This window comes from Anopheles moucheti (assembly GCF_943734755.1).
Source record: "Anopheles moucheti chromosome X unlocalized genomic scaffold, idAnoMoucSN_F20_07 X_unloc_22, whole genome shotgun sequence".
Lineage (NCBI taxonomy): Eukaryota > Metazoa > Arthropoda > Insecta > Diptera > Culicidae > Anopheles > Anopheles moucheti.
This window is the reverse complement of record NW_026453529.1, coordinates 27,501-40,000: the sequence shown is the minus strand read 5'-3', so window position 1 is coordinate 40,000 and position 12,500 is coordinate 27,501. Positions and strand designations below refer to the sequence as shown.

The 12,500-nt window shown below is 55.3% G+C and overlaps 1 non-coding gene across 1 annotated transcript; it reads right to left on the bottom strand.

The window, feature by feature from the left end:
* Nucleotides 1-288: 288 nt before the first annotated feature.
* LOC128308093 (5.8S ribosomal RNA) lies at nucleotides 289-446 on the bottom strand. Its single transcript, XR_008288047.1, has one exon. It is a non-coding gene; the product is annotated as a 5.8S ribosomal RNA (ribosomal RNA).
* Nucleotides 447-12,500: the final 12,054 nt, after the last annotated feature.

The window sequence follows — 12,500 nt, the reverse complement described above, 5'->3', positions numbered from 1 at the left end:
CAACAGACGGCAAGCCAGGTGTTCAAGGGCTTCCGGTGCTCCCAGGTTGTCTTATAGCCGAAGTTCGAACCGTGCGACACGACACGCACCCACTGGGCCAACTGTACCGCCTTACCATTTCAGCGCCCAAGGTCCCCCGCGGAAGGGGTCCGAGCACGCCATGATGCACAGTGCGCCAAACGCGTGTGTTCAAGCCTGCGACACACTCCCGGGCGTGCTGCTCGCCCAGGCGTGCCGCTGGTACGCGGGCGTCCTGTAGTTATGGAATAGTGTGTAACAAGAATTGGTAGGCACTCAAGAATGTGTGCATCGGTCGGGTTTAAACGTCCGATGCGCCATATGCGTTCAACGTGTCGGTGTTCATGTGTCCTGCAGTTCACATTCTGACGCGCATTTAGCTGCGGTCTTCATCGATCCATGAGCCGAGTGATCCCCTGCCTAGGGTTTTGGTATGTTCAACTGTCTCCTATGTTTTCGTTATGCGCTAGGTGCATCTCTCACAACTTAAGTTCCCCGGACAGCGTAACCGTGCACCTCTCGGTTCCTTCGAAGCCGTCCAGGGTGGACAAGGATGACCATTGGTCTTCCTTCCCATTGATCGACGCGCGATGTGGGCGGCATCGGCGCGATCTTGCACAACTTTCGTTCTCTTGATTAGGTTCTCTCTCGCTCGAGGCCAGTGTTTAAATATGTTCTAGTGGGTCTTTACCTTCGCCCATGTGTCACACACTTTACGCGTTCGATGGCTGCCATTGGGAGTGTGCGCACAGGTACGAAGGCCACTGGCCTACGGTCGCGCACGCTCAATATCGTAGTATAGACACACCTCTCTCGCGGGTCTAATTGGCGTGCGCGGCCCCCAAAAGGTAACATAGCAGTTTGTTCTGCTGATACCGTGTTTCTCTATCTCTCTAACCAACTCACACAACAACATATATGTATTGATCGGTAATGATCCTTCCGCAGGTTCACCTACGGAAACCTTGTTACGACTTTTACTTCCTCTAAATCATCAAGTTCGGTCAACTTCGGCCATGCCAGCTGCAGCTCACGAAGGAACCGCGGAAGGTGTGCCTCCAGAGACCTCACTAAATAATCCATCGGTAGTAGCGACGGGCGGTGTGTACAAAGGGCAGGGACGTAATCAGCGCTAGCTAATGACTAGCACTTACTAGAAATTCCAGGTTCATGGGGACCGTTGCAGTCCCCAATCCCAACTAAATGAGCATTTGGGTGATTTCCCGTTCCTCTCGGAATGGGGGCGCCAATTGGCGAGAACACGCTGCTGCTCACATTGTAGCACGCGTGCAGCCCAGAACATCTAAGGGCATCACGGACCTGTTATCGCTCATTCTCACCTTGCTAAACACAAGTTGTCCCGCTAAGCAGGGCAAACGTGGCCGACGACCGCCCGTGAAGGGGCCGCCGGCCTTGACGTCAGGTGCGCCCGGAGGTGCACTGCTGACAGCGTTCTAGTTAGCTTGTTTGAGTCGCGTTCGTTATCGGAATTAACCAGACAAATCATTCCACGAACTAAGAACGGCCATGCACCACTACCCTTAAATTTGAGAAAGAGCTCTCAATCTGTCTTACCTCGATAAGTTCGGACCTGGTAAATTTTCCCGTGTTGAGTCAAATTAAGCCGCAAGCTCCACTTCGTTTTTTTTTAAACAATTGCAGGTTTTATTGTTCATAAACATTATGTTCTAACAAACAATAGCATAAACCCACGCTCTTGACGCACGACGTCGCCCGCCAGGGATTTGTCATGCGTCATTACGAACCCTTTCGGATGTCTCTTCCCTATTTCTTTATTAAATTGAATCGTATCTTAACCGCATATTAAAGGCGTACGCTTGCTTAGTCCGCGTGACTCACTCATTCTTTCCCCTCTCGGAGATCTCAAGAAGTCAACCCGACATCTATCGATCTGACCATTCCGCCTCACTGGCGGCAGCCTCCTCCGCGGGTGTCCATCGTCGGCCTGCAGCCAAAGCACGACGGCGCCTTTCGTTTTCGCGTCTGTTCCGCCGAGACCTTATCAGGTCCGCCTCCGTAGGCGCGGTCCGACGGCGGCGCGTCGTCGAGGGTCCCTCAGCCTGGACCCGAGCTCGCCATGCGCGCTGCATGAATAGACGCCGCTCATGGCGAATTCTAACCGTTTCAGGGGAAGGTGGTCCCCCTCTACTACGCCTAGGTATGGGAGGAGGAGCTAGGCCCGCTCGCTCCGCCTCTACTGCCGTCCGCAGTATCTCGTCATCTCGGGCGGCCAGTGCTGCTGCGACGTCCGCAGCCAGTCGCACTCGCGCCCGATCCTCCGCTCTGCCGCGAAGCCGTCGGTTGCGGGCAGATCGCTGACGCGCTGCTCGCGACTCGTTCACGCGCCGCGTGATGTCTTCGATGATGACGTCGTCCATCTCCTCACCGAAGAGTGCGGCCACACTTTCGAGGACCACTTCCTCGTCCTCGGCGAAAGCCGCTTCCGTTCGACCATTGGTGAGCGCTTCCTCATCGCGCCACAGCTGTTGAAGCACTGTGGTGATGGTCTTTGCTGCTTTCTGAATGCGGTCCCACCACTCCGCACTCTCCAGCAGCTTCTCTGCGATGTTGTTAAGCTGGACCGACTCGGGTGTCCCCCAGCCCAGCAGCTCACGTCGGATTTCCTCAAACACGGGACACTCGAACAAGACGTGGGCCACCGACTCGACCGACCCCACGCACCGTGGACACTCCGGAGACGAAGCGAAGCCGCAGACGTGCAGGTACTCCCGGAAGAATCCGTGTCCGGAGAGCACCTGCGAAAGGTGGAAGTCCACCTTCCCGTGCTTTCGTCCCGTCCACCGGTGCAGGTCGGGAATCATCCCGTGCGCCCACGTCAAGTAGCGGCTGGCCGATGGTGTTGCCGCCGCACGGTCCCAGGCGTCCTGCCATTGCAGCATCGTGGCTGCTCGCTCCGCCGCTCGTACCTCCTTCCTGCTGGCGCCAGGCTCGACCAGCAGCCTGCTATGGCACCTTGCGTCCTCGTTGACGACCAGCCAGTACGGCACCAAACCAGCCATCACCACTGACACCTCGTAGGACACCGAGCGGAACGAACTCGATACCCCACGTGCCAGTGGCTTCTGGACCTGGGCCAGTCGTCTTCGGCACCACTGCATGTCTGTCGCCTTAGCCCAGATGGGCGAGGCGTACCGGATCACCGACTCAGCGACTCCTGCCAGCAACCGCCGCTTGGCCACCTGGGGGCCGCTGTGGTTCCTCATCACCGAGGTAACCACCGCCACCGCACCGAGGGCCTTGTCCGCGGCCGCTTCCACGTGCGGTTTCCACGAGAGTTTCTCGTGGAGTTGTACCCCCAGGTAGCGTATCGATCGCTTTGACGTGCAGACCACTTCGCCGACGCGCACAGGAATTTCCAAACGTCCTCGACGCAGACTCGATATCAGAACCACCTCGGTTTTGTGGGGGGCGAGACTAAGGTGACGAGCCTCGAGCCACCCCATCACCGCGTCGATCGCAGCCTCCGCGACCGTCGCCGACTCCTCGGGTGTGCAGCCCTCGGCCAGGATGGCGATGTCATCGGCAAAGCCGACGATGGTGGCCCCTTCAGGGAGCTGGATCCGCAGAACGCCGTCGTACATAACGTTCCACAGAGTCGGGCCAAGGATTGACCCCTGTGGAACGCCTGCCGTCACCCGACGTGACACCGGGCCGTCGTGGGTGTCGTACACCAGCTCCCTGTCGGTGAAATAGTCGCGGAGCAGGAGTTGCAGCTGCGCTGGAACCTCCTTCTCACGCAGGGCCATCGCTATCGCCTGCCAGCTGGCGGTGTTAAAGGCGTTTCTGACGTCCAACGCCACAACCAGCAGACAGCGCTTATCCCGGTTGTTAGTCCGTCCGTAGGACATCGCGCGCTCGCCTGCTTCCACCACCAGCTGGATCGCCTGCAGGGTGCTCCGCTGCTTCCGGAAACCGAACTGGTTCTCGGCCAGCCGAGGTGCCTCCGGATCCTCCAGGTGCTCGTTGAGTCTGTCCAGCGTAGTCCTCTCGAAGACCTTCGCCGGATTGTCGATCAAGCAGATCGGGCGGCAGGACGAGGCTTCGCCCGGCGGCTTACCCGGCTTAGGCAACAGCACCAGCTTCTGCCTTTTCCATTCGCGTGGTATTTCGCCGGTGTCCAAGCAGCGCTGGTAGACACCAGCGAATGGCTCCGGATACTTCCGGATGGCAGCCGTTACCGCAGCGTTCGGTACTCCATCGAGGCCAGGCGCCTTCCGCGGATGCAGCTCGCTCGCTATCGCCTGGAGCTCCGCGCAGCTGATCGGACGGACCGGAGTGTCCCCTTCCGAAGGCGTGACGTCCGGCCACTCGACCGGGGGATGCTCCGGAAACAGCTCCTCGACGATCCGCTGCAACACCGCGGGATCGCGTTCACGCGCCGTCCAGCTGCCCCGAAACCGAAGAAGCACTTGCCGGAACCACTGTCCCGTCTCATCTGCAGCCAGGGCCTGCAGCCACTCATCGAACTGGCGCTGCTTGCTGGCCTTAATTGCCACCCTTAAGGCAGCACGCGCCTCCTGATGTTCCTCTGAAGCCAGTTCGGCGGACGTCTCGTCGAGGGCCAATAACTGTCGCTCCCGAGCCAACCGGCAGCGCTCGGTCAGCTCCTCGATATCCGGAGTCCACCAATATGTGTTGCAGTTCCTCCTCTGCTGCTGCGACTGCCCAATCCTCGCCATGGTAGCGTCGCAGGCCTCCGTAAGCACCATCCCCAGGCTTGCCGCATCGGTCACCCGATCGGCAAAACGGGTCGCCTCAAGTGCCAGCTCGAAAGTACGGGGGCAAAACTGGCGAGTTCGCCAGCGAGTACCCGCCTCCCGTACTTCGACACCTTCCTGCTGATGAATGCCCCGTCCGGGCCGCTGACCTGTACGATGCTGTTGCCCGACCGCAAACCGAATATAGCGGTGGTCGCTATAGGAGTAGCGGTCTAGCGTCCGCCAGGAGCTGATGTCCTCCGCTGCTCCATCCGATCGGCAGAGCGTTGGACTCGCGAAGGCGACGTCCACTCTGCTGGGCCGAGCCACACCGTTCCCCAGGAATGTCGGCTCCGTGCCGCGGTTGAGGACCTCCAATCCTAGGCTGGTAACCGTCTGAAGGAGCGCCTCACCCTTAAGGTTGGCCCGCTCGCTCCCCCAGGCCCCATGCCACGCGTTGAAGTCACCAGCTATCAGCACGCAAGGGTGGCCTCGCGCAAGTACCTCCAGCCGGTCCATCTGCTGCTCGAACTCCGGGAGGCCGATCGATGGCGGAATATAGCAGCAGATGACAACGATGCCCGCCACCTCGGCAGCTACGATGCCCGGATGCTGCACGCTCCTCACCCGCTGTATGGGAAACCGTTGGCCACTGGTGACGATCGCGGCCTTCAGTGCGTCGTCGGATGCCCAGTTCCCATTGTTGGCCGGCACAGCATAGAGCTCCGTGATGAGCATCACGTCTGCTCCCTCCTCCCTCATCCGCTGGAGCGCAAGATCCTGAGCGCTCCTGCTCTTACCGATATTTATCTGGAGCACTTCTATCATCATCGTGTGGCTGCAGCTTTGCACGAAGCTGCGGCAATCGAGTGCGGGCCGCCACACTTCAAACAGCGAGCCTCGCCAGTGCAGCTCGCTGCCTTGTGGCCTTCCGCGCCACACCGGATACACGCTTTGCTGCGGTCCTCTCCCGAGCACTGCCCGGCGAAGTGGCCGCGCTCCAAACATCGGAAGCACCGCTTCTCCTCCAGCGACGCTTTCGGGACCTCCCACACCCAACAGGAGGTGTGTCCTAGGAGCAGGCGCTTCCCAGCCAGATGCTCCGCATCCGACCGGGGCAGACGAACGCGAGCACGCTTCGTGCCGTCTCGCCGCTCCCACATGTCGAAGGTGGCCTCGGAATGCTCCTTGCCGAGAGCCGTCAACACCGCCCGACGCAGCTGGTCCTCGCTCGCCAAGGAGTCGATGTTTGTTATGAGCACCATCGACATCTCCGTACGCACGGACGCCGCACCCTTGTCTCCGATGGCTTGCCGGATACGCTGGCACAGCTCGGCGCTGTCGGCATCACGGCTCAGCGGCAGCCGCAAGGTGTCTTTCGGCGTTCGCTTGCCGACGCCGATCTTCTCCTGCATGCCGTCGAGATGCGAGCTCGTACGAATCGCCCTATACATGTCGAGGTAGCTGACGCCCTCCGCTGGCATCACCTCGATGGTGTCGGGCCGCTTCCGCGACTTCTTCACTGCAGCTGGCATCGTGCGTGGCTGCTGCTTACTCTGCTTTCGCAGCAACTGGCCCTGCAAATGCCACTGTTGTTGTTGTTGCTGGGGCTGCCCAGCCGAACGCTGTCCGCTCTGATGTTGCTGCGGACGTTGCTGCTGTTGCCGCTGCGGCTGCTGCCGTTGCGGGAGCTGCGGCCACTGCTGCTGATGCTGCTGAGCCGGCTGCTGGCGTGCCGACTTACGGCGCACCACCTCGGCCCAGGAGCCGCCTTCCTGGTCCGGAGACGGCACCACCGTAGCCGTCACCGCACCCTCTCGCTGTTGTGCCAGCTGCTGCTGCTGCTGCTGCTGCTGTTGCTGCTGCGACTGCGCAACAACCAGTTGCGTAAGGAGCCCAGAGACCATCTCCCGCTCCTTACGGTTCTCCTCTCGCAGATGGAGCACCTCCTGGCGATGGCACTCCTGCATCGCCGCGAGGTCTTTCCGGTATTGCTCAGCTTGCTCCGTCAGCTGAACACGGAGGAGGGATAGCTCGTCCTCCAGACGCTCGATGAGCCTCTCCATCGTGGCTCCTTTCGCAGCCGTGGCCGTGCCAACGCCACTCGTGCGAGCAACACCGCTCGTGGCTGCGGTCTGCCCTTCCGGCACTCTGCTGAGCATCACTACCGGTTTCGAGCCCACCGGTGCTCGGCTATCGGTCGATCCCGACCGTGATCGTAAATTCCGACTGGCGGACATCATCGCCAGAAGGAAGGAAGAGTCCGCGCTTTAAACTGGTTTTACTCCCCCTCGAGGAGGGACGCCAGCAGCGGACTGCCACGAGGATCGACGGCGAGGTTTTTCCGCCCGGGCGAGGTGAGGGAAGATGGTAGAAGAACGGGGGGGTGCGCGATGGACTCGTCCCGCCGAGCCGCTTCTTCTGATACCCCACTTGCCTGGGTGGCGATGAAGTTTTCCTCGGAAAAATCGCGAAAAACCGCTTCCTGGGTGGTTTTTCCGCTCTAGGGGGGTGGGGGTGGGTGGTATGGTGGTGGGGGGGTATTTTCCCGACTCCCCTCTTGAAAACTCGTCGTTTGATACCCCGCACGACGGTATCAGGGCGAAAATTTTCTTCTTCGGAAAAACGCTTTTCCGCCCGTATCTCTCTGGATGTTGCGAAAATCACTTTTCCGGCGATGGAGTTAGATGTAGTTTTTCCCGCCGAAACTTTTGTCCGAACACCCGGAAGCTCTAGCCCGACTCCTTGGCCGGGAAAATCGCCAAAAACCACTTCGGTAGGTGGTTTTTCCGCTCTAGGTGGGTGGGGGTGGGTAGTATCGTGATGGGAGGGTGTTATCCCGACTCCCCTCGTCAATCCGCGTCGATTGACACCCCACACGCCGGTATCAGGCCGAAAATTGTCCACTGACGAAAAACACTTTTCCGGCCGTATCTCCCCGGATGTCGGAAAAATCGCTTTTCCGGCGATGGAATTAGATGTAGTTTTTCCCGCCGAAACTTTTCTCTGAACACCCGGGAGCTCTACCTCCGCTCCTTGGCCGGGAAAAACGCGGAAAACCACTTTTCGCGGGGGTTTTCCGGGGCTGGGTGGCGGGTGGGTGGTGCTAGGGGGGGGAAACCGCGTTTCCCCCACTCCTCTTTCCGAGACGCGTCGTTAGACACCCCACACGATGGTATTGGGCCGAAAATGTCACACACACACAAATCTCACACACACGTAAAGAGCGGTGAAATTTCGTCCGGGAGTGCCCCTCCGGGAGCGCTAGCGCTCCAGCAGGGGGGTGATTCGTCCGGAAGTTTTTTTCCTCGCTCTTTTTCACACACACGCCGCCATTTTCGACGAGCACGTGGTTTTCTTTGTTCGCTAATAACTCACTGAGTTTTCGTCCGATTGACACGAAACTTTCAACACTTATTCTTTACTGCGGAGCGCAACTTTTAAAACACCTTCCAGCCGGATCGGTCCGCAATGTTCGGAGTTATACAGGTGTGAAATTTCACCACAAAAACACCTGCCGTTCCGCGAACTCCATCAATTCGGCCAATGTTTCTTCACCAAAAGGTGTGGCCTGGTGAGGCCCACAAAGTGTCACTATCACTTTTCCGATATCTTCACTCTTTCGCACAATATGTCACAAAAACCGTTTCGTTCAATAACACACGCAAGGGGGGGCGTGGGGCCACCAGATTCGCAGGGGGGGTTCCGGAGGGTACCTCCAACTTTATTACAAACTTTCGCACCGATCAAGCGCAAATTGCGGCACTTTTGCTTTGAAAAACCGAGGAGCGCGGATTTCACGTCCACTCAGGTCGAGCTCTCGATCGCGACAGCAAGCTCCACTTCGTTGTGGTGCCCTTCCGTCAATTCCTTTAAGTTTCAACTTTGCAACCATACTTCCCCCGGAACCCGATTTTGGTTTCCCGGAAGCGACTGAGAGCACCGAATAGGGGTAGCGTCTCCCAATTGCTAATTGGCATCGTTTACGGTTAGAACTAGGGCGGTATCTAATCGCCTTCGATCCTCTAACTTTCGTTCTTGATTAATGAAAGCATCCATGGCAAACGCTTTCGCTTCGGTCGGTCCTACGACGGTCTACGAATTTCACCTCTCGCGCCGTAATACCAATGCCCCCAACTACTTCTGTTAATCATTACCTCTGGGTCTACGACAAACCAACGAAAGAATCAGACCGAGGTCATATTCCATTATTCCATGCAAGATTATTCTCGGCCAACGCCGACCCGCGGAGGGCCGGACGCTTTTGTACTAGCCTGCTGTGAGCACTCTAATTTGTTCAAGGTAAACGTGAGTACCCTGAGCACCATGAGGGGCCGGGCCGGACTGAACCGGTTAACCGGTACCCGTTCACGGAGTAAACGCCCAGGCACACCATTGTGAGTCGCAGCCGCGAGCTCGCTCACGGACGGTCCCGGCGTGTAACCGGGCGCCCGCGGCGGTCGCGAGTCTGGACGGGGAATCAACTTCGAACGTTTTAACCGCAACAACTTTAATATACGCTAGTGGAGCTGGAATTACCGCGGCTGCTGGCACCAGACTTGCCCTCCACTTGATCCTTGTTGAAGGATTTATACTCAACTCATTCCAATTATGGACCATCGTTAGAGAGGTCCATATTGTTATTTCTCGTCACTACCTCCCCGTGCCGGGATTGGGTAATTTACGCGCCTGCTGCCTTCCTTGGATGTGGTAGCCATTTCTCAGGCTCCCTCTCCGGAATCGAACCCTGATTCCCCGTTACCCGTCGCAACCATGGTAGTCCTCTACACTACCATCAATAGTTGATAGGGCAGACATTTGAAAGATCTGTCGTCAGTCGGCGAGCGACCATACGATCTGCGAGCTTATCCAGACTTCAACTCAAGCCGCCCGGAGGCGATTGGTTTAACTAATAAGTGCACCAGTTCCAGCACCCGGCGAGGGTACCAGTCCCGGCATGTTGCATGTATTAGCTCTGGCTTTTCCACAGTTATCCAACTAACTCATTGGGTTTATGATCTTGTAAATTATAGCTGTTATACTGAGCCTTATGCGGTTTCACATTCATTGATGTTCGTACTTAGACATGCATGGCTTAACCTTTGAGACAAGCGTATATTACTGGTAGGATCAACCAGAATTCTCTCTCGTACCGGCGTGAGTATCCCACACACGTTCGATACCGGGGTGAATCGAATTCACACTCTTTAACCATAAGCCAACCGAAGCACTTAAGCAACTGGAAGACCACCGGTTCCATATCTCTCTGAGTGATGCATGTCACCATGCACCGCTTCCACCGTGTATCACATCACATCACACTCTAAACCATTTCACATAGGTCCGCGCGATTGCTCACGGGACCCTATTCTCGCTAGGAGGTTCGGTTCGATTCCTGTACACTACAACGAGCTTTTCCAATTCTTGTGTCCGACTGGCGAACGTTCTGTTGCGTTATAAACTTCGCGGTACTTGCCACCGGGTATGGTGTCCGTACAACCTTCTGAGAAATAGCCGGCGCGATCGACGGGATTAACCGACAATGCAGCGCTGGCTCTTGATCGGGCAATTTACGGGCTTTATCGGGCAATTTACGGGCTTGATGGTGCGACTTACGGGCCTGATAGTGCGACTAACGGGCTTGATAGGGCAATTTACGGGCTTTTTGGTGCGAATTACGGGCTTTTTGGTGCGACTTATGGGCTTGATAGGGCAATTTACGGGCTTTTTGGTGCGACTTATGGGCTTGATAGGGTAATTGACGGGCTTGTTGGTGCGACTTATGGGCCTGATAGTGCGACTAACGGGCTTGATAGGGCAATTTACGGGCTTTTTGGTGCGACTTACGGGCCTGATAGTGCGACTTAAGGGCCTGATAGTGCGACTAACGGGCTTTGATAGTGCGACCAACGGGCTTGATAGTGCGACCTATGGGCTTGATAGTGCGACTAACGGGCTTGATAGTGCGACTTATGGGCTTGATAGTGCGACTTATGGGCTTGATAGTGCGACTTACGGGCTTGCTTTCCCATGTTTTTCGCATCGAGCTTCGGTTCGTTTCGAATATTTTGTCCATGTTTTTCGTTTGCTACGAGAGGTTCGGTTCGTTTTCAGTTATCCCTGTGTTCATGGTTTTCGTGAGCTTCGATAGGTTTGGTCCGTGTTTTTGAGTACTCTTGTCCATGATTTTCGTGTGCTTCTTGAGGTTTGGTCCGATTTTCAGTACTCTTGTCCATGCTTTCACATGCTCTGATAGGTAGGTTCGTTCTCAGTTATCCCTGTGTTCATGGTTTTCGTGAGCTTCGATAGGTTTGGTCCGTGTTTTTGAGTACTCTTGTCCATGATTTTCGTGTGCTTCTTGAGGTTTGGTCCGATTTTCAGTACTCTTGTCCATGCTTTCACATGCTCTGATAGGTAGGTTCGTTCTCAGTTATCCCTGTGTTTATGGTTTTCGTGTGCTTCGAGAGGTTTGGTCCGTGTTTTTGAGTACTCTTGTCCATGATTTTCGTGTGCTTCTAGAGGTTTGGTCCGATTTTCAGTACTCTTGTCCATGCTTTCACATGCTCTGATAGGTAGGTTCGTTCTCAGTTATCCCTGTGTTCATGGTTTTCGTGTGCTTCCATAGGTTTGGTCCGTGTTTTTGAGTACTCTTGTCCATGATTTTCGTGTGCTTCTAGAGGTTTGGTCCGATTTTCAGTACTCTTGTCCATGCTTTCACATGCTCTGATAGGTAGGTTCGTTCTCAGTTATCCCTGTGTTCATGGTTTTCGTGTGCTTCGATTCGTTCACTCTATTACTCTTGTCTTTGGTTTTCGTTTGCTTCGATTCGTTCACTCCATTACTCTTGTCTGTGGTTTTTCGTTTGCTTCGATTCGTTCAGTCCATTACTCTTGTATGTGATTTTCGTTTGCTTCGATTCGTTCAGTCCATTACTCTTGTGTGTGGTTTTCGTTTGCTTCGATTCGTTCAGTCCATTACTCTTGTGTGTGGTTTTCGTTTGCTTGGAGTCGTTCAGTCCATTACCCTTGTCTATGATTTTCGTTTGCTTCGAGTCGTTCAGTCCAATACTTACCCTTGTCTATGATTTTCGCTCTAAGCCCAGTCGCCCTGCGCTCTGGAAATCACATTCCAACTCTATCACCGATAGCGCTCACACCTTGGAAACCACATTTCACCCAGGGGACCTTAGGGTGGATTTTGAGCCTTTCGGGATTGCGAAACCATCATTTAACACTCTAAACTTAATTTCCGCAATCCCAGACGCACTTTCCATATGGTCTCCAAAAATGCGTGTGAGCTGACCTGGTCCCTTATAATAGGCAATGAACACGATTTTGGCAAAATATTTTTTTCAAAATTTTTTGACTCACCGGGTAAAATCGAATTTACTTGGGAAAAATGTTCTAGCAGGGGCCCTCCCATACAAATTTTTTTCTTCTCAAAAATGATTTTCGTTTCACTTTTCATACTCAGGGGAGTCTAAAATTGATGTTTTGAGTCACCATGAAAAAAAAATTTTTTTTGACCCGAGCTTGTGTCGCGACCCAAAAATCGACTCACTTGGGAAAAATGTTCTAGCAGGGGCCCTCCCATACAAAAATTTTTTCTTCTCAAAAATGATTTTCGTTTCACTTTTCATACTCAGGGGAGTCTAAAATTGATGTTTTGAGTCACCGTGAAAAAAAAATTTTTTTGACCCGAGCTTGTGTCGGCGACCCAAAATCGACGCACTTGGGAAAAATG